This window comes from Ambystoma mexicanum, chromosome 2q (genome assembly GCF_040938575.1).
Source record: "Ambystoma mexicanum isolate Mex_15411 chromosome 2q, UKY_AmexF1_1, whole genome shotgun sequence".
Taxonomy (NCBI): Eukaryota; Metazoa; Chordata; class Amphibia; order Caudata; family Ambystomatidae; genus Ambystoma; species Ambystoma mexicanum.
Genome location: NC_090924.1, coordinates 159,033,746 through 159,056,771, shown reverse-complemented (window position 1 = coordinate 159,056,771; position 23,026 = coordinate 159,033,746).

The following is a 23,026-nucleotide window of genomic DNA, read 5'->3' as shown; positions in this document are numbered from 1 at the left end:
AATCCGCCACATGATAGCAGGCGTAAACGTCACTGTGCAATGCGTATAAAGCACGTAATGTACAGTAAACTGACGTCTACAGCCATACTGAACCCAGCAATAGTAGGAGCCATCGTGCACAGACACCACAGGTGGAGGATGTCCAGGGCCCAGATCTTCACACAACGCACCACACTGTTTTGGATGCCGGATGACCAGGTGTATGCTAGGTACAGGTTACCCCTCATGTAATCCTACACCTCGTCAGGGAGTTTCCAGGCCCTACACCCCCAGAAAAAGTGCTGTCTGCACTCCATTTCATTCCAACTGGGTCCTTTCAGCGAACCGCAGCAATAGTTTGTGGGATATCGCAGACCAAACAATCCTGCTGTCTACACCAGGTATTAGCATGCTTACCAGCAAGTGCATGTGTGTGCAGGCACATGTATATGTCCCGAACACTGGCGGAAAGGCAGACAGTGATACGGAAATTCTATGCAGTAGCACACCTCCCCATGTAGCAGGTGCAATTGACTGGACATATGTTGCGCTACGGCTGTCCGATTACTGGAGCACATCTACCGGAATCAAAATCACTGGCACTCTATTAATGTGCAGGTAGTGTGTGATGCTAATGGAATCATCATGGAAGTGTATGCCAATTTTCTGGGCAGCAAACATGATTGCCACAACCTCTCATCTCTAGACAGCGCCACACTAGCCTAAAAGGTTCTTATATAACTAGATGCCCTATTCAGGAGCTCTGTTTCAACACTCATCACCTTGTCTCACAATTACCACATACCTTGAAAAAGACCTCTGTCCATTCGAAACACATGTTGGCTGAACTGTACCAATCAAATCATCATGCTATAAAATGATAAGAAGCTTTAGCCAATTTCTACATATATAGTAAAGATTATCAAGTGTAATTTCACAACCGACCTGGCACCAGTGTGACACAGGTTCATACCCCGCCCTGAGCACACATGATAACTCGATCTGGTGCCAGTTACCACTGCACCGGGCCCTGGCATCTGGAAAACATGACAAAGCATTGCTCATCTGTGAGTATGAACTGTCACGCACATGCATGCATGTGACACACTGAACAACAGACCCTTATAATAAATGCCAATGACAACTATGTACACATTTTCTGCAGACAATGCTTACCCGCTGTCACCATTCATGATGACGCCGATCTGTAATCCTACAACACCAGCTGAGGCGAGATACAATACAGCACATGAAGCCACTAAGGTCATAGTGGAGCAGGCATTCAGAGTGCTGAAGTCACAGATCTGCTCCCTTGAACACTCTGGTGGGGTGTTGCTATTTGCACCACCAGTAGTATGTAGAATCATAGTGGCAGCATGTGTACTGCACAACGTTGCCGCACAGCATGGCGTACCAGTAAAATTGCAGTTGGGACACCACACACACCCACAGGCACCAACCTTGCCCTTGGTTGGCCAAAGGGCATGTGGAGAGGCTGCACACACCCAGCTGGTGCAATCATACTTCAAATAAAAACCTGCCCCTGTGAAGCACACAGTAAGGCCACATCCCCGGTACCATTCAATGATGAATTGGGGCCTATCCTCCATGCCCATAAAAACACCCTGAGAATGTGTCTCTGGGAGAGGCAAATTGTGTGCGTCCATTACACATAAAACAACATGCACAAACAGAGCCCCAGATAAGAATTGTAAGTGGGAGTATTGTACTCCCAATTTTCAAAGTTAGGAGTACAATTATTTTAGAGGCATAAAAAATGGAAGCACAAATCACAAATGTGAGAAATTCATTAGCAAGTACAAATATGTTAGAGCAGCAAAATGCATAATCTTGGTAACATTAATTTCTTAGCACCTAGTTATTCATGGCCATCAAAAGCTAATTATGTACCTATTCCAATCAGGCAGTCAATATACAATTGTCTTCCTGTGGTACTACGTGCACTACTGGCTGAAACCTGTCCATGTTACTGTGAGTGTGAAAGCAGGGGCGCCAGATTCCACGTGTCTCTTTCATACCATGAAAAGGGAGTATTTGTACACCATATTTTAATTTACACTGAGTATTTGTAAATTTGTAAGGGCGAAAAAGTAGACCCTTAATCTGGGTGGCTGTGCACAAATCACCACCACAGTCATAGCAACTGGAACCAACCGTGTCCATGTAGTACACCCAAAAGCACGCAGCACAAGCAACAAAGTCCCTGACCCCTGTCACATGGACAACTAATCTGCATGTAGACACCAAACTACACAGATGAGACAAGTAGGAAGGCATAGTACAAATAGAAGTGAGCAGAAAACACATGGGAGGACTACCCTAGACCCCCTATGTGTGTGCCACAACAATACACAGTTTGAGTGGCCAATCCATTCCCTGACAACAACTATTCTCACAATACACAGTCACATCAAAACAGTCATGCAGATTTTGAGAAAAGCAAGTTCATCACACGAAAGATGCAGATCTCACCTCACACTGTATCCCTTGTGAGCATGCACCAGCCAGACTATGGAATCCATGGATGTCCCTCTATATAGGCCTGGAAACCACCCAACTCTGATGCTGTGTTCTGTACATATATACAACAGCAACGTCCCCTTCACTCACAGCAACTATCTTCCTCTACAAAATGCTGTTGTTGAGAAAAACAATGCAATGTTAGGGCCAGCAACACATCCATGCACCCAATTACACAGCAACATGTCCCCGCCTGAGTGACATGCAACAAATGCAAACAAGAACTCACCAGCTGCCCAACACCATGTGTCCCTGCACCCATGCAGCCAGATCCGCCCACCTCATGCCAACGCAATTTGAAACCCCCACACAGTGACACCTCACACACCCACAACACCTACACTGCCTTCCCCTGAATGCCATGCAGTGAAGGACCACATAACACTTGCCTCTTCTCATGGTGTTGGGATATTGTGAACACTCTGATCCAGTCACAGTCAGTATGACACTGAGAGTACTCACAAAAAGAGACTCCTGAGAGGTTCGAAAATCAAGAATCACTTTGGAAATACTCCCAATTCCACGATATGGCATCCCCTGATTAACATAGCAGTGGGACAGTGCAGTAAGCACTGACAGGGGAGCCGGTGATGTAAAGTCTAGGATGATGTGATGCAAAAATATCACCAATTGCATAGAACACAGGATTTGGCAGAAGGCAGCTGTTCACAGAGGCAGCAGTCACACTGGAAGGCAGGCCACTGAGGCAACTGGCATGAAAGAGACAAGGAGACATGAGAAAGAAATGAGAAACAGAGTCGAAGGACTCTGCTAAGCAAAAAGGAACATACAACAGGAAAGAGGAAGGAAAGGAAGACTATACAAGGACTGGATTGAATGGGGACCAAGTTCTTGGAACTGAACGGAGCATTGAGATGCACTGTGGAGCTGTCAACATTCCTAAAAAATGTGGCTGGTGTACCATGCATGGTACATGTTCACCATGGCAAACAACAACTCCTGGACAATGGTATGTGCCTGGTGTTTGTGGTGAACATGGCGTCCCCAAATCAATAGCAATGCTGTTCTGTGTGTGGAATCGTTTTGGGACAGCACCCCCAGAAGTGGAAGAAGGACCAAAATTGGCCTACCTGCATGGGTACACATGACTAGTAAAAGCTAATTGAACGGGACGCCATGCGGTATGCAAGACACATGTGAAAACTGCAAGGAAACACTCCCCATCCCTACCATCACCATGTGTCCCAGCACACATGCAGCCAGGCCTGCCAACCTGATGACAAGACACCAACAAAGGCCCTAAAGTGACAGCCTCCCTCACAACTATGGGCCCGCAACCAGTGCCACCCTGATGCATAGACACACCAGCCTGCCATCACCATGTGTCACATGCACCCATGAAGCCGGACCCACCCACCTCAATAGGAGTAACAGAAAAACAACCCCACACATTGCCAGACTCCCTGCCACCACTGACAACACAAGTGCCACCCTGAGTGCCCTTCACTTACCTGCACAGAGGGATGTGAGTGATTATTTCGAATACGAACATTTTGAATATGAAAATCTCACATTCCAAATTTTCATATTCAAAATAATCACCCCACTACTAAATGGCCTTTCTACACCCTACTCTCCACACCCCCTTACTTATCTTTTGGTGGCACACCTCACTGTGTGCTGCCGAGTCCCTGCAGCGCCAGTTCCCATTCACTTCTGTGAATGGGAACTGGCGCTGCAGGGTGCCTTTCCTTCTTTTTTTCAAAACTTTGTTGTTTTGGATGCGGGGGGCAAACCCACCAGCCCGATTCCATTATAGCAAACAAGTGTGTGGGGGAAATCCCCACAGCCCCCGCTTCCCTTGTTCACTATAATGAAACTTAATGGTTGAAATATTCAGCATTTTCGTCTGTACTTGATTTTGGTACTACCGAAATCTGAACATTTCAACCATTTGTTTTTTTATCTATGATATTTTGGGTCGTTACCGCACAGGGTACCCACCTGGCTCACATCCACTGCATCGTACCAGAAAGAAACATTTTGAAATTGCAAAGACATGCATTGCATCAACATAAAGATACTGGAAAGCCATGACAACTCTTGTATAGAACAAGGAAATAGACATAGATCACCCAGTGTCAAAAGATTACAGAGTGCAAGAGGGAGACAGGACACAGAGTGATGATTGCCTAGCAGTAGGGTGGAAAGAGAGAGAGAGAGAGAGAGCGAAAGAGGGATAGGTGAAAAACAGTTCAAGGAGGACACTGGCTGGAGGGGAAATGGGGATGGAAATATCTGAAATCACAGTGGTTGAGGGCAGAGAGAAGTTATCCAAGAAGGAAGACAGAGGCATGAACACCTTTGTATGAAGCAGCCTGGTCAAGGAGCCTGGAAGCCACATACATGGAAAAAGTGTAGTGGGCGATAAAGGAAAAAAGTTGATTATGGAGAAGGTCAGAGTGGCAAAGAATGGCCACCTGTGAAAGGACAATTTGCAGCTCTACATCAAACAATCAACAGGCACCACCCACCATGTCATGTGTAGCAGAAACAGTACCCTGAATGCAACATCTCTGCAAGGAAGCACTTACAACCACATACCCAGAGCCTGCACCATGCAACAATATCCTGTGTTGGACATAACTGTAAATGAACCTCAGGACAACATGCATCTGTTTGCTCACCCTCCAACAGACCACACACACTGTGTGAGACCATCACATTAAGCGTTCATGGATCCCATGGTGCACTGGCAACTCCCACAGGCAACAGATGAAGCCAAGCTGTGGGGAGTGGACAATGTAACACATGCATGGTCCCACAATGTGCACCCACACTATGCAGTCACTCACAATGCCGGATGAGATGAACAAGTAATGTAAACATAAAATCATTCATGTGATTCATTTTAGTGACAAAACCTACAGGATCTCAAACTGAAATCTGTATAGATGCAACTCCTATACATTAATAGTGGCATGACATCCACCAGTGAATATAACTAAAATAAGAAGCTGCCTTGACGACGACCGCAGGTCGAAACACGTGTCAGCTGTGATCAATATTAAATTAGCATGAAGCTTATAATCTAACTACCATGTCTGTCTATTTCGACCAGAAAAAATATTTTGAGTAGGAACAGATGTAAAGCAAGCTGGCAATATTAGAACAATACTAACAAGCCTACAAAAACAGTACTGTTTGTCTACTAGAACACAAATCAGTGCATTGATTATGAACAGTTGTAGCACAATTTGTCAGCATTAGACAAATATTGTATTCATTAAAAATAAAATCATGCCATACATCCTGGGGTAGAGAACATACAGACACAAACAATGTACAACAAGTGACCTGATTGGGTAATACAGGAGCAGTCTGTTAGGGGTGCACAGGCGCATATCTGTGCAACCATCATGCAGAAAGTTTGACAAACCTGTCCTGTGGAGTCCATGTACACAAATGCTCAGAACTGTGTCACCAGAGGCTATACTATGAAGCGGAGCACCTCAGGATGAGTAGTCCTGAAAATGGACCTGTGTGTTACATGTGGAATAGTGGCTGGGCAGGTCATATGAGCCGATAAGGGAGTGGAGTGCTCAGTGGCACAGGTCAAAGAGTAGTGTAGACAGGGAATACACCTGCAAGGCCCCATAGGCAAAATGGGGTGGGGGGAGTAGAAGGCTAGCAGTAAGGCGACATCATCATGGTCAGTGACCAAAGTGTTGGAGAATCAAAATACACAGAGTGCAGATGCACAGTGAATGCATGCAGTCAATTATTAATTTTATTAAATTTATTAATTATTGTTACAGGAAACTTCTGACTACACTTGGTTTTGTAGGGACCTGAAGACATGTTTGTTTTAATGGCTCTTCTCCAGGTATCTGCTAATTTCACTGCTCTTACCGTCTTGATGCCCTTGGGACTCTGTTTTGCGCTTTATAAATACTTCATACACACATTTACATACACCTGATATCTTGTACCTGATTCACAGTCTAAAACTTGAGCAAAGCAGGAGATTTAATTAAGCATATCAGATTTTCTCCTTCCTCTCTCATTCCTGATTGTCTGACTCCTATCCAGGCATGGTCTGCTGCTTACGATCTCTTCCTTAACGCCTCCAAGACTGAGATCATTCTCTTTGGGACTTCTGCCCCCTCCTTCCCTCCTACTCTCCGGCCGGCCTCCTTGGACCCCCTTCCCCTCACCCTCGTGTGTGGCTAAAAACATGGGTGTTATCTTCGAGTCCTCTCTCTCCTTTACCCTTCACATCTTGGACCTTGCCAAGATGGCCCACTTTCAGCGTCACCTCCTCAGAGGCATTCTCCCTTTCCTCAACCTTCCCATTGAAACTCAATGTCTCCAGAGCTCATGTTCTCTCTAGGGTGGACTACTGCAACAGCCTCTTCTTCAATCTGCCTTTTCCCTCTCTCCACCCCTCCAACTAATCCTGAATAGAACTGCAAGACTTATCCATGGCTTCAAGCCCAGGTACTACATATCCCCAGCCCTCAAATCCCTCTACTGGCTATCGGTGGCTGCAAGGGTCTAATGCAAGACCGCTGCATCATCCACAAGGATTTCTGGGGCCTGGGGCCCTGCTACATCCATCTTTCTCTCCTTAAATCCCTCTGTGCTAGAGCCCTTCTGTATTCTAGCTCCAACCCTCTGCATATCAGATGTTTTTCCAAGCAGAGAGTGGGGGGTATATCTCTTTCTTCGGCAGGAGCCCCCCTCTGGAATGGCCTCCCTGCCCCTTGAGCTGGATCTCCTTAAGTTCCGAAAGCTTCTAAAGACCCTCCTTTTCTCCTCTACCTTCCCTCTGCCCCTCCCCTGCTAATGTCCCCCTGCCTCTGTGGTGGGTTGCCTGGTCCCTTATGAGTCTTACAGGGCACCAGGCCCTCCTCAACCAGTCTACACCAGCACCCCAATAATCAGCACTTGCCCTCTGGCATCCTTCCCTGACTAGCCTATGGAGTCTGACGCACCCCGTCCTCGCACTTAGTTTATGACCCTCACCCTTGGCTTCTCCTTGTACTTTCCCTCCTGTACTCCCCTTAGCACTTGCCGAACACTTCAAACCCCCCCTTTCTGTACTTCCTCCCATTGCTCCACTCCTTATCTCATCCTCTCCACCCTGACCGGCCTCCACCTCCCGTACTTCATGTTACTGCTCTTGCACGATCCGAATGTCACAAGGCCTAGTAGGACCTTTATTGTTGTTTTTCACCCTGTTCCCTCTGCCCCCTTTTTGCTTTGTGGCGCCTGGAAACACCATTTGTTATATAGGCACCTTACAAATACTTGATAAATAAATAAATAAAGATGTACACCTACTAACTTACAACTGTTTCACACATTTTAACCTGAAGCAAATTGGGAAAGGGCTGGACTGATTCACAAAGATTTGCTCCAGGCATCTCCAGCTTTGTTCCAGTTTAAAGCTTTGTGACTCAGGTGCAAAACGAAGATGCTGAGTAACTTCTCCTGATTTGCTTTAGTTTGTGGGCCTATGCATTGAATAGAATATTTGCACCCAAACTGAAAGAAGGGCCTTTTGAAGGCCAGTCAGCAAAGCAGAGAAATAGAGAAGTGACATTTCTGAAAAATGTAATCTCGCACTACGCCAGAACGCCAATTTACAATTTGCAAATACAATGTCCCACAAATTTTCCTTGTAAATCCTACTTGGGATGTCTTTCAAGGGCTTTATTTGATCCATGCTGGAGGTTTCGGATGTGATTCAACGTGCATGCATACATTTCAACAAGCGCCATTTTCAGGTAATGTCCTGCACTGTTTTCGAAAACAAAATGGAACCAAGTTCAATACATATTTTCAAATGTCTAAGCTAAAATTATCTCATAGATAAAGCTTTGATAATGCTGAAGCTCAACGTGCTCGCCTTGAGAACTGGACAATGTTATGTGTCATGGATTGGTCACCTTGTTCTGGTCAACTCAGCCATTCATCACCTTGACTGCACACTTGTGCTCCCCTCCATCCCCAAGGTTGATACAATTGTAAATAATGACAGTAATGTGTAATTCTGGCTAGCGAGCGCTCTAAAACTTTATTTCCTGTGATTGCAGCACTATATAACTAACCAGAATAATATTGGACATTACATGGCCTGCGGTAGCGGACATGTAATTATGGTTAAATTGCTAATCCCATAGGAAGAGCACTTTTTGGGAGGATTATAACTTTGCTCCCCCTGGACGAATCCTCACCAAACTTTGCAAAAAAAGTATATGGCCCACTCTGAATTTGTTTGCAAAGTCTGGTGAGGTTTGGTCTGGGGGGGAAAAGTTATAGGGGGGGACCCAACCTTTTCTTTTTTTCCTATAGAGTGAATGGGGAAAAAACTTTGCTCAAACCGCTGGACGGATTTGCACCAAATTTGCGGCAGGAGCTGCGGCTTGGTCCCGAAAGCATGCTTTTGTAAATTTGATGGAAATCCGTCCAGTAGTTTTTTTTTTAAATGACCAAAAAGTATCTCTCAAAAAATTAGTGATATCTATGTCCGCTCCGCAGACACATTTCCCTGTTCGCTCCACGGACAGGACACCGATTGGCTAATCAGCTTGTGACATGTCCACGGACATGTGACATATTCGCTGATTGGCTGGGTGAAGCGTGAGGTGCGTCAGATTTTTGGAAACGCCCGTCATTGGCCGGTGTCCGCAGACATCGCGGTAAAAACAGATTAAAAAACACAACATTGTACTTGTCAAATTTATCAAATAATCTCTGCGGAGGTGAGGGGTGATGAGGATGGGATGGAATATGGCTGCAAGAAGCAAAAAAAAACGGGTGTTTTTTGCCACTTAAGTCCACAAACAGCTCAGATGTTCGTGAACAGTCCTGAGAAGTTCGGCAACACTTCAGATGTTTGGGGCCAGTTTTTGAATGGCTTATAACTTTGGCGCTACTTAATGAAAATGCATGAAATTTTGCAATTGCATTTCTGACCTGATCCCGAATGGGGTTGCTAAGTTTGGTGGAATTCTGTCAAGAGGGGTCGAAACTAGAGGGGTGGGTCCCACAATTATGTAAAGGCTTATAAATGAGGTGCCATTTGACGAATGTACACTTAATTTGGCAAACTGATAATACATATGGTCATAAACGTTTTTGTGAAGTTTGGTGGGATTTTGTCAAGAGGGGGCAAAATAACATGTCAACAATGATATTTGTGATGTCATCTTTGATGTCCCGGGTGTTAGTCTTAGCAGTGCACGGTGGTGGTGCGATTTATGGTTGCTTAACTTACCATAACTGGCGAATTTCAGGGGGTTTTCGATTTTACTTGTAACCATAACCTTCTTTTCACAACGTTTTTTTTACTGAATTTCATAGGTTTTTATTAGTGCAACTTAATCATAACGTCACTTTAACAAAGTTTTTTCATTGAATCTTATTATGCTGTGTTACAGCAGGCGGCTTCCACAATTAATACACAAGATACACGCAATTCTAATACGTTAAAACATCGTAGAATGAGGTTAAATTCGCTGCTCACAGTTGTTGGTATGAAATATTATCAACTTTACACGCATTGTATATTCCATGTGGTAGTCTATTTTATTACTCTTTCAAAGACCGTTCTGTTGTATTATTGTATTTTTTAATTGCACTTGTGATGTGTGTGGATTTCCTTCAAACCTTAAATAAGTTCAACAATGTCACCATCCGATGAAATACGATGATCGTGGTTTGCTGGCGCCATCTACTGTCCAGACTGGACTCATGTTCCGTTTTTAGGCTGAATCTTAGGCACTTACGGTGCGGTCAAGGCATAAGGGCAGGTGTGCTTGGTTATTTCTTAAACAAGTCAGGGGTCCATCGACTCGCGAGTGCCCAAGGTTATGCTGAATTTCCGGATTTAAACGGGGCTGAACATGTTCCAAATGGGGAGGCCTTCTTTGACATTTGGCCATGAGAGAAGACTTGATAGGAGTGCAGTTAGGAAGTTCCTACTTTTGTACACTCACATAAATACACCTTCAATCTATCTGAGATATGCGAGGAACACCACCCACTCAGTATGCCCTTCACCACGTGCCATGTATCCCCTGCCTGAACCTCACGGCATACCCTCTCTCCATGTTTTTCTATGTGGCCGCAGGGGTGTTGCTAGGTCTGGAAAAGACCTGGGGCTACGCTGATGCCGGAACTGTCGGGACTGGGGGCTAGCTAGCCTTTTGGCTGTAGCTCCTGAGATTCTATCCGGGGTTACAACCAAAAGACCAGGGGCTATAGCCCCCGTGCCCCCCCCTAGCAACGCCTCTGTAGGCAATTAATATTATACCTTTCTACGTGTATCCGTATTACTGAGCCCCTTGTACAGCGTTCCGTCATTTTCCAGCTAGGCTTTCACTGTGTAAATGATTTGGCGTAAAGCGCTATACAAATCACAAATAAATACAAATACAAACAAAACCGAACACATACAATGCACACACACGCTAAGAAGTTGTTTGAAGACAGGGTGGCAAGTCTTGGGAGGATTGCTCAGGGGCAACGTGCTCGCCTTGGAAGCAAGACAACACAGAGCACCACAGGTTCCATCCCCAGAATCTGCACTTTTAAGCACTTTATAAGTAACCTATCGTATCATATCATGTGCTTGCAACTGTCTCTTTTCCAGGAATGAGGAGATGAGTGTGGGTTCCAGTTTATTTAGTGCTTACTGCACACTGGACCTGAGCTTGGCATTGCAGAATGGCATGGCACAACATCAAAAACAGAATTTGACAGGCTTTGACAAAGCAAATTGTAATTTTTATTTGTTGCCACACTGAAAAGGCACACATAATGTTTATAGAGTTGCAGATTTTATTCTAAGGACCCTGTAGGCAAGATTGGCTAAGAAGGTACTAAAGTGGATGGTTGGGGAGGTGGTATTAGGGTGGTTAGAGTGCAGAGTGTTCTTTTGCAAATGGAAAGCCTTGGAGAGTGAGTGTCTCGTGTAGGTCAGGCATTAATAGTGACAGCAAGTGCTTGTTTTTCTCAGGCTATGACCCTGATTCATGGAATTTTTGTGTGGTAAATAGGGACATTGCATGCCTAACCGCACGTGAAACTCCTTTTCGTCGATTCATGGAATAGACCGTGCAGGACTTTTTTGTACTTTGCAGGGACTTTGCACAGGCTCGGCACGTCTGTGTGAGTGGCCAAGTGCTTTGCATGAGAAACCGCTTAGAGCGTGGGTGTGGCTTGTGCATACAGTAGGGGGCGGAACACGCAAAATGGGGAAGAACAAGGTAAAATGTGGGTGTTACGAGAGACGACCAGCTGGCAGTCCATCAAACACCCACAAATGCGCAAAACCAAGCGTATTCATGGAACTGCCCGCACAACCTCTTTTCAAGGAAATGGCCACACAAAGCAATTGATCTATCAGCCACACGAAGGCAGGCATACAGACACTTGCGCATTGGAACCAATGTGCAGAAGTAAGATCAGTGGTTGGATTTAGGTGTGGATGCACGCTGTTGGGGTTCCGTTCGGGTTTGGGGGTGCGTGTAAGCAATGTAGCGGGGTGCAGGAATGGTTTACGAACCAGGATATGATGCACTTTTACCATTTTTGGTACATGTGTTGATGGGGGGCTGGGAATAGTTACAGGGGAACCCACGCACCCCCGCCCGGGTGCTGGCCTGGTTGTGTGGGTTTGCAGGTAGATTTTCCGGGGTGCATTGCATCGCGCACCAGGAGTGTGCAAAGGTCTGTTTCCAGGCTGATATGGCTCAGCGTGTGGGCATGTCATGGGCATTTCAATCGCGACTTATGCATAGGGTTACTTTGCGTGTACAATTCCATGAATGCGCATGTGTGCAGTTTAACCTCTGCACGCAGACTAGAGCAGAATCGTTTTCACCACGCAAGCTTTGCGGGATCTCTGTGCACTTTCCATGAATCAAGACCTATGCCTTCGGTCACACACAAAGTTAAAAGGAAATGTTATGTTCCCTCATTTCTGCTTGATGCAGTCAGACGGGGCACAACATTGCCCCATCAAAACAGTGTTGGTAGCTATGACACAAGATATTCTTCCTGGCAAGGGTACACACAGCTGCCATCCAGCACCTCTTCTAGCAGACAGCTGTGCCAGTCTGCATCCACAACCACTCACTCAAGTGGCAAGTGGCAGACTTTTTAAATAAGAAAGCTGGTTCCAAGACTAAAGTCTCATGTTGTCCAATAGGTGTGATCCTGGGCAAACGCATGGTTTCTAACGTATGCCTCAGTTTCCATATCTATCAAAATTAAGGCCACTCAAAAACTCCCTAATTGGATAGTTAGGACATTCAATATAATTGGTATTTGCAGGAATGTCAATTGTCTACCTTAATTTGTTTTACAAAAAATCTATTTAATGCAAAATTTGTAATCGTACAAAACAAAAATATGTCACCCAACATATTGCATTAAAAATGCATCACAATAAGTTATATTCTAGACACAGATCAGACGAGTAAAACCCCCAGCTAAAGATGTGCATGCAATTTCCCTAATACTTTGAAACCCTTATTTTTCATTAAATAATATTACTCTAAACTAAAAATGTAGTAATTCAAGTGTATGTGAATGATGCGCTGCAATTTGTATGTGTGACTTCGGTACTACTTAATGTGGTGAACAATGCATTTCATGTACACAACAGATACATGTTTAGCTATGTCTAGAATTACTCAACAAAGCCATCAATGCATTCGTTGACATTGCACAGAGGAGTTCTGAATGACACCGGGTAGACAAGGAGAGTGAAGCCCTGGTGCTCTATGATGACAGTCAGAACTACAAAGTGGAAGGCAACCATTTTCTCTACCTTTCCTTTCCTTCCCCCAGAAGCTCACTGTCTCCCACGCTCGTGTTCTCTCTATGATGGACTATTGTAACAGCCTCTTTCTAAATCTAGCCGCCTCTACTCTCTGCCCTCTGCAACTAATCCAGAACAGAACTGCAAGTCTTTTCCTTAACCTCAAGCCCTGGGATTGTATCTCTCCAGCCCTGAAATCTCTCCCTTGGCTCCCAGTGGACACAAGGATTAAATTCAAAACCCTCTACATTGTCCACAAGCCTTTCTGGGGCCTGGGTCCAAATTACCTTCTGCAATCCCTCCTCAAATACCTCCCCTCTCAAGCTCTTCATTCCTCTACCTCTACCTCCCTCAGGTTCAGTTGTTTTTCAAACAAATGGGCTGGGGGTAGATCTCTGTCTTTGGCTGGGGCCTTCCTCTGGAACAGACTCCCTGCCACTCTGAAACTTTAGGAGAACCATCTCTGGTTCCGGAAGCACCTCAAGACCTTCCTCCTTGCTTCTGATTTCTCTCCCCATACCCCTCCTGATCTGTTCACTCTCGGCACTGTGCACCTGGCCTATCTTCTGTCTTCTGGATCCAGGTACCTGCTCATCCTGCCACTGTCCCGCACTGCCTGCGGGCCACCCCCTGCACTGGGATCTGTATCTGTACCCATACAGTCCCCCCGTGTTCTTCTTGCACTTATCAGACATACCCTGTCTGTTGCCTTCACTCAGCACTTGCCCTCGCTGGCTGCACTACCATGGTTTGTTGTCTAACTGATTTATTTAGTTATTTATTTATTATCATTGATCTGTTTTTTTCCACTGCTCCTCATTTTCCATTTCCCCTCCTCCTCCCATACACTCTCCCCTCTCCTTCTCCCATGCACTTGCACATTCTCAATGTCACAGGGCCTAGAAAGATTGTTCTTTTAGTTCTCCCTTGTTTCCCCTCCCTTGCTTGATCGTGCTCTGAAACACCTGTGCACGAGCGTGATATAAATAAAATATAATATCATATTGTAACCTTAGTTGGTAGCTCCCCATCTGCAATGATGTGCCACTCACCCCCAACTCCTTCACCACCCCCACCCACCACACCAGTTTCTGAGTGCTGTACATCATGTGTTAGGAAAAGGAGAATGTGGCACTGGCCTTGGACCTGTGGGCTTTCTAAATCTGGCAGTCTCACAGAACACATCCAGAAAGACACACATTCATTCAGACAGGGGGCTTGAATTGTCTTGCCGTAATGAGAGGGACTGAAACCCGGATATTGAGAGCAGGATGGAATAGAAGTAAACCATCTGCCCCACTGGGGCTACACGTGATCCTGAGAAGGGGGAGTTCCATTTGGATTCCTTCTATTCTTTGTCAGTGCTCCTTAAAAGGACGTCATTGTAATTCCTTTTAATGTAGTGTTTGATTCCATGGAAGATCCGTTCCAATAAAGGTCTCCCGCTCTTTATCAGCCCACTTTTACTAGGTAGGTTACTTATGTCTATTAAATCACATCCCTCTTAAGTATGAGAGATTCTGTTGGCGATTGTACTTATGGTTTCTTTTGTTCTCTTATTGGCGGCTCGTGGTGGTCATTTATTTGTGAAGGGCACTCTGCTTCTGTTTTTTTTAACGCCTTAAGTGCCAAGGACGCGTGTGCTCGTCCTTTTTGCATAGATTTGCATAATAGCCTGGCACTTCATGCTTTCTTGGGAGTTTGGGTAGCAGACTGCAGCATGTGGCTGTGGACTAGTATTGCTCAACTCAGTGGTCACTTCGTTTTTTGTGAATAATAGCATTGTGGTTATGGGGTTGATATGCAAACACTGGTTGACAGTTGACGACAGTCTTATATTTGCACAATCTGCACGTGCACTCACTTCAGTTTTTCATGTTGTGTTTGTGGTTATGCCTTCCTCTGTCATCTCCTTGATTCGTTTGTTTGTGTTTTTCTGTAATTGGGTCACCAACTTTCTGCTATTGCACACACAGAGGTTATTTATTAGGCCTGGGTGGTCTTTGTAACATTTTCCAAATTGAGATATTGGAGGTCATTACAACCTCGGCGGTAGGGGTTTAACTGGGCCGGTAGAGTTAAATATTGCCTTGTCCATAGCTATTGCAGAGTTTCTCCCCTGTCTAGACAGAAACACTGACAATGGGCCTCATTACAAGTGTCCCGGTCCGTTAAAGAAGCATTTTTCCAGCTATGTATACCTATGTTTGAGCATGCATGAACTCCATTTGCGCATGCACAAACATGAATTTGCACTCTACAATTGTTGGTGTCTTGAGTTTATGTGGGAGGAATACGTTGGTAGGCATTTCAAAGTACTGTTTCTTCCCAGTGTTCTGGCCTGGGTCTTTAGATTCTCACCATACCTCGAGAGATTTGTTTGTAGGAGAGAGACACTGTGAAGTATGTGTAACTTGACAAGGATGCTCGCTATCTACTTATTGGATCTCTTTTTCTAAGACCACGTAAATTGCATGGATGGGACCTGAACATTTTACTTGCATGCAAGCAGGTTCGGTCAGTGCAATTTTACTAATTTGCAGTACGCAGTGCGAAAAAAGTTTTAAATGCATACATAATCATGTGTTCACCTTTGCACTTTGTATTTTCTGTTTACAGTGGATTCGTATGGAATCCACCTTTTAGCACGTGTAAAAAGCAGGTGGATTCTATAGGAATCCAAAGCATTTACACCAGCATCAAAATGTCATGTTGGCATACACTCATGCTTATTTGTATGCCGGAGTGGAAGGTGCTGGCAGCAATGCTAATTCCTCTGCGTTCTTCAGCTCCAAATGAGTGAAAAAGTGGACTAGCGTAAAAAGCATAGATGCATTATTTCATGCATCGTTTTTTACTCTACTCCACAATGAAGAATATCACCATTGTATTTCTGGAAGATCTTTCCCTCTCTAGTCTTAGCTATCCCATTAACTTAGTTCAGCTTCATTTTTCCTGAGCTATTTCACTTACAATTCTCTAGTATTCTCTTCATTGGTGATTTTACTATCTGGCATGATGTTCCGGATAATTGGGACTTCCCAAAGCACAAACTGGGTTCTGAAAGGGTATAGGAACAACATTGAATGGCTTAATCCTATCCGTATTGAAGGATAGAATTGCCAAGGGTCACAGAGGTAGCCATATACAGGTAGGTGTGGCTTTAAAAGACTTCTGCAAAGCCTTCAACCTCGTCGACAGGGAACTGTTATGGAGGAAACTGAAGGGTTGGAGAATTCCAGCATCACCACGTGCAATTCTTGAACACATTCACCAAGAAACCTGGATTAAAGTAAGACTAAACTCTAAGGTAGCATTAACATCTACCATTAGAACATTTAAAGGGTTACGGCAAGGATGCATATTTGCACCATGCCTATATAACCTCTTTATGGCAGACTTCTACCAGGCAATGAAAGACATTGGCCTTGTCTCACCTAAATTGGGCGGGGGGGGGGATCAATAATCTGGTTGGCTTATGCAGACAGGTGTCCGGTCAAAGGTTCGAATCCAAAAGGATTGAAAGCCATAGGGTCGAGTCAATAGGACCTAAAACAAAAGGGTCGATTTATTTTTTTAATATATCCTTTTTTTTTGGGTTTCCGTATAGGAAAAAAATGGGTTTTTACCACAAAAAAGGGGGGTTGCCCCCCCCCCCAAAAAAAAATGGATCCTTTTGTTTTCGGTCCTTTTGATTCGACCCTATTGTATTTCGATCCTTTTGATTCAAACCTTTGACCTATAACCATGCAGACAATCTGGCTCTGATAGATGATACACCTGTAGGTCTACAGCGATTAATAACTAAAATGACAAATTATGCTGAAGCAAATGATTTAGTCATCAATCAAAAGAAGTGCCAGATTATCCATTTAACTCACCCAAAGATGGCCAGAGCAAAATACAACTGGCAGGTAAATAATATTAGGATAGTACCCCAGAAGGAGCTAATTTATTTGGGTGTTTCTGTTATGGGACAAAACATCTCCCGATGGCAACATTAAGTTAATAATGAATAACATTGAGCAATTGATATCCCAAATGAAGAAGGTGTATAGTAAATATTGCAAGTTTTCAATAAACCCTTTCCTGGCCTACTATGTAGGTAAGGTAGTCCCGAAGAATATGTACGGGATGCAAATTAACATGATGAGCCTAACTATACAGTGGATCAAGATTGAGGGCCATTCATGGAAAAGGGTTCTGAACCTTCCCACGGGGACACACTGCCGTCAATTAGATTTGAATTGGGGTTATTGTCTCTTGTATATTGGTTTCAATGGAAAGTTCTGACTTTGATGGAAAACATATTTAATTCAATGAATAACACTCATTTTGAAAATCTGAATAAGGAGCTAGAATCAAAGAACTCCCATTTTTCTTATGAATATGGCTAATACTGTTGATATTATTTTATCTGAGTGTAATAAGAGCAGGAGAGAATTACATGGAAATGATATACTTCATACCACTTGGGTCAGAGTTGATAAACCATTAGGAGCATTACCAAAATATTTAAAGCAATTCCTGTGTTCCAGAACAAGGAGTCAATGTTTGCGCTTCCGTCTCAACCTATTACCTATAGGAGAAATACTAGTTAAAAGATCAGTTTATACATTTGAAAATATAGATATGTGTCCCCACTATAAAGAACATAAGGAAACCTTCTACCATTTAATGGTCGAATGCGCAGATCTGAAAATAACTAGAACATGCTTTCTGAGTAGATTTTTTTACACTGGGAAGGATAGATCTGGCACAAGAAGTATGGTATCGGTTCAGCGGAGGCAATGACGTTTTCTTAACCGCAGAGCTGATAAGAATACTGGACGAGCTTGGTTTGACTAACTCTAAATAGTGGTCGTCCTAAAGTCTCCAATTCCTTGTTGTGTTCTGCCTGTTTTCTTTGTTTGTTAATTTTTTTATACTTTACTGATTTTTTATATTGGTATTGGATTGTTAATGTGTGGGATGTCGGGATTTTGTTATAGATGACAATGACGTAAATATGTTGTTTTGTGTTAAAACAATGAAAGTGTTTTATTTGTTTTAAATTGATATGATCAGTCATTTTTATCTTTTAATGTTAACTTTGGAATGTATGTGTGTAAAAGTTCAAATATGGAATATCAACACAATTAAAATAATAATAGTTGCGACTCAGTTAGCCTAATTGAGATGCTCCATGCTCATGAGCTATATCATCTTTGGCTACTTGACATTCTCATGGAGTAGGACACAGTCTGGATCTGATTATTGTTTGAGGCTCTGGAATTCTTTATTTGGAGCAATACTGGTCAGGCCATTTCACCAGGATCTTTGTAATTGAATTATTACAGGCACAATGTTCCCTCTTAAATAGTATCAATGATCTTTGCAGTGTTGGGGGGAACTTCTTACTTCAGTGTTAGCTCTTACAGATGTAGATCTCTTTGGGAGGTAGGTCTCTTTCCTCTGCAGAGGCCTACCTTGTTTCATTGAAAGACCATTATCCTGAATGAACAGGCCAACATGCAGCACCTTACTCCTAGTAAAGGCATTTGAGCTATACTTGAAGTGGGCATTTCCCTCAAGCTCCACTATAAGAGACAACAGTCTCACGAACTACAAGAATGAATTTACATCCTTGAAGCTATCTCGTGAAAATCTTTAGGGATTACCCCCAGCAACATCTTGGCATTGAAAACGACCTGATGGTCGAAACACGTTTCTGCTGTACTTGAATTAAAGATCACTATTCACATATTGGACATTCTTCATCCATGAATTTTGAATTTGTTAGGGACCCTACTCAGAGAGTATTGGATACTATGAATGATTAATCTGTTCTGCGCAACTAAACTATACGACACAACCCCTTCATACAACAACATGGTTATTTACTACAGTTACTTCTGATGTGTATGTCCTTATGTGGTATTCATATCCCAAAACATGTTTATTATTTACAGTTGCTTATTAATATCTCTAAAGATGCATTTTTTTATAACTGATTCTTTCCTTGTAAGGTGAACATAATGGTACATGAGCTGCAAGCATGAATACAATAAAATTAGTTTGACGCCTAAACTTGCTTGAAACTCTTTAGTCAACAGCATGTATATATAAAACACCTCCCTTCCTTCATGCCAGGAGGATGTCTATAATCCTTAATCCATAACAGGCCTCATTGCAATCCTGCTCTTATTTCACGTTCGACCATCATTAAGGACCACTGCATTGTCCAGGGATCTGTCCACCCTGAATGGACCACTGAATTTGCTCTCACCTTTAAGTACCACCACTGGTCATCAAACCCATACCTGATCACCCTGACCCACCCTTGGTAGTCTTGTGTTACATGTTTTGTTGTACAACTCATTTGCAGCTTAATTTGTTAGCCTACCTATTTCTCTTAACTCTTTTTCATTCCATTCAATGAAGCTCATTCTACCCAACCATGAAGGGCATGCAAGAGTAGCAACGTTCCTTCTTCATAATATTTCAAAAGGAATTGACCCTGTTGTGGCATGGGTGACAATCTGTATGTAAATGCACATTTTTGTACGTCATCTTCCCAATTTCTCCCTGCATGAATGGACATGTGAATCTTTTGCATTAGAGTTTTGTTTAACCTTTCAACCATCCCATTAGTGGAGGGATGAAATACTGATGTTTTGTGGTATTCAGTACCCATATTGTCCAAAAGAAATGTCATCAGTCTAGAGGTGAACTGGACACCAGTGTCTGTCAGAATTGTTCTTGGTTTGCCTTCCCCCTGAAAAATGTCATCTATGAATATTATAACAGCCTTGGAATCTGCTTCTAAGACAAATCTTACCACTACCCATTTGGAATGTAGGTCAACCATAAATATTACACATTTCTTATGCCCCTCTTTGGACTGCAAAGGGCCCACAATGTCTAAAGCAATATATTCCCATGGAACTTTAGGCAGATCTATGAGTTTTAGGTCCTGGATAAGTGTTTTGAGTACTTTGACAGATGAGGAGCATGTGATGCAATTTTTATCATTTCTTCCACCTCAGTGTGCAACCATGGCAACCAATAGCCTGAGTGAAGAATCCCTTTGGTTTTGTATATTCCCATGTGACTATCATGAACCAGTTCCAAGAGTTTTTCTTTTCTTATTCCACAAGAAGGAATTATTCGACTAGCTTTCACAACGTGCATACCTTGTATACTGAAATCATCTCTTACCTTGTGGAACACTCCTAAACCCATGTCAGGGTTCTAACCCGACCAATGATTGAGAACAACGTTTTGTACTTTCTTAAGTTCATGGTCATTTTCCTGGGAATTATCCCATTCATTTTGTGGGATAGATTCTCTGCAGACCCAGAAAACATCCTGTATTGGCTCTTCAATGTCATCATCACATGTGTTAACTGCGTATCTGGAGAGATAATCTGCTATAACATGCAGAGGAGAAAGAGTTTCCCCCACTCTCCGCTTGGAGAAGCTAAGCTGCAGAGAGATAGAGGTAGATGAGCGGAGGGCTCTAGCAGGAATGTATTTAGGAAGAGAGAGTTGAAGATAGTGAGTGTCACAGTCCCAAAAAGCCTTGTGGATGATGCAAAGGGTCTAAGCCAGGGGGATAGTTCCCATGTAATTCCGTCTACTCCCTTCATCCAAGGCAAAACCTCCCTCAAATACACCTGTACCTTTGGGCACCTGCACCACATGTGTATATAGTCTCCCTTTTCGCTGTGGCATTTCCAACAATGCGGATCATATCCTTCACTCATTTGGGATAACCTGACTGGAGGGTAGTGCCATCTATGAAGCAGTTTCAGGGCCTAGTGTCTGTATTGCAGTGATGTGGTGGAGTGATGGTCTTGTCACATATATGGGTCCAAAGCGTGTCCTCAATCTCTCTACCCAGGTCTCATCCCCATTGGGCTCTCGAGGGAGGGGCGTCCCTTGGAACTGCAAAAAGAAGTAATTTATATAGTCCAGCTATTAGCCCTTTGGACCCTTGCTGTGTAATCGGAAATCACTTGAAATCCGTCAATTCCCTTTTAAGGTTTGCCCCCCACTTTTCTTCAGTCAGGACCCACTTTAATTGCAAAAACCGGAAGGGGGAGAGCCTACCTATACCCAGGGCGTCCTGAAGACCCCCCAGGGATATGAAAGCATCGCCGACCCATAGTTGCCCTGCCCTACTATGCCTGGCTTCATAACAAGATTGAAACGCCAATGGCTCCTCAAACCCATCCATGAGAGGGGGGGCCCATATATAGCTAAGCGGTGATGGCCATGATGTGAGCCATCTGTTTTCCTCTCCCTCTCTGTACACGGACAACAGAGCCCCGACGACTGGGTGGCGTAAGACCATGACAGGAATGCAGGCTTTGGGGACCCATAACCACTCATCCAGCGTGACCAGGGCCAGTACCTCATTATCCATAGCCACCTACTGTTTCCCTGATCTTGGGTTAAGATGCTCCACTACAACACGTAACTGAGTTGCTTTGTAGCATGTGGCAAAGTCTGGGAATCCCACTCCCCCTTCCTCTTTTGGCCTAGTCAGGACCTCGTAGGATCCTGTGTTTCTTCCCCGCCCAGAGGAACTACAATATATATCACTTTATTTCAGACAGAAAGGAAACAGGTACTGGGGTGGCCAACATTTGAAACAAAAATAGAAATTTGGAGAGAACCATCATCTTAATGGAATTCAGCCATGCCATCCAGGACAACCACAATTCCGCCCATCTCTCCATGTCTCGTTTTACCGCTGTCCATAGGCGGAGAAAATTACTAGAGAAGAGGTCCCCATGATGCTGTGTCACCTGCACCCCCAAATAACAGAACATCTCCCTCTGCCTTCTGAAAGGGAGTCCCTCCACATACTCCTGTTCCACTGATGATAGCCCCCCAACTGTCAACATCACAGATTTCCCTAGGTTGACACTAAAGCTCGACCGTCTCCCATACTGCTCCAAGCTAGTCAGAACATGAGGGACGGATTGAGATGGCTTAGTAATATAAAGTAGGGCATCATAACAGGCTTATTTTACAATGTACCCCCCTATCCTAACCCCTTCAACGTCTTCATTTTCTCTTACTGCTGCCGCCCATGGCTCCACCACCAATGCGTATATCAGTGGTGAGAGAGGGCATCCCTGCAATGTACCCCGCCTTAGTGGAAAAGACTGTGATTCGCTCCCATTGAACACGACCCTATCCGCGGGCTACGAGTACCAGGCCGACAGCAAACCCAACCACCGCGGGCCCATTCCAAGAGACACCATGACCTCCTGCATAAAAGCCCAGCTCACCAGGTCAAACACCTTCTTGGCATCTGGGGAAAAGAAGAGCGCCCCCTCCCTTACCACCGTCCGCGAGTTCAGCACATGAAGGGTTTTTCTCATGCTGTCCGCACCTTGCCTGTTGTGCACGAGTCCTACCTGATCCAGATGGATCCGTCGGGGGAGGGGCGCTTCCACCAGGTTGCTATAATTCTGGCAAAAATTCTTGCGTTGACGTTGAGGAGGGAGATAGGCCTACATGAAGCACAGTCCGTTGGGTCCTTTCCTGCCTTTGGTATAGCGGCAATCCTGGCCTGCAAGAACATCAATGGTATTGTGTACCGCCCCCCTATCTGATTAAACAACTTGGCCAGTGGCTTTGCTAGAATCATCTGAAACTGCTTATAAAAGTCAGCCGTGAAGCAACCAGGACTGTCGGGATTCCAGCGCAGTC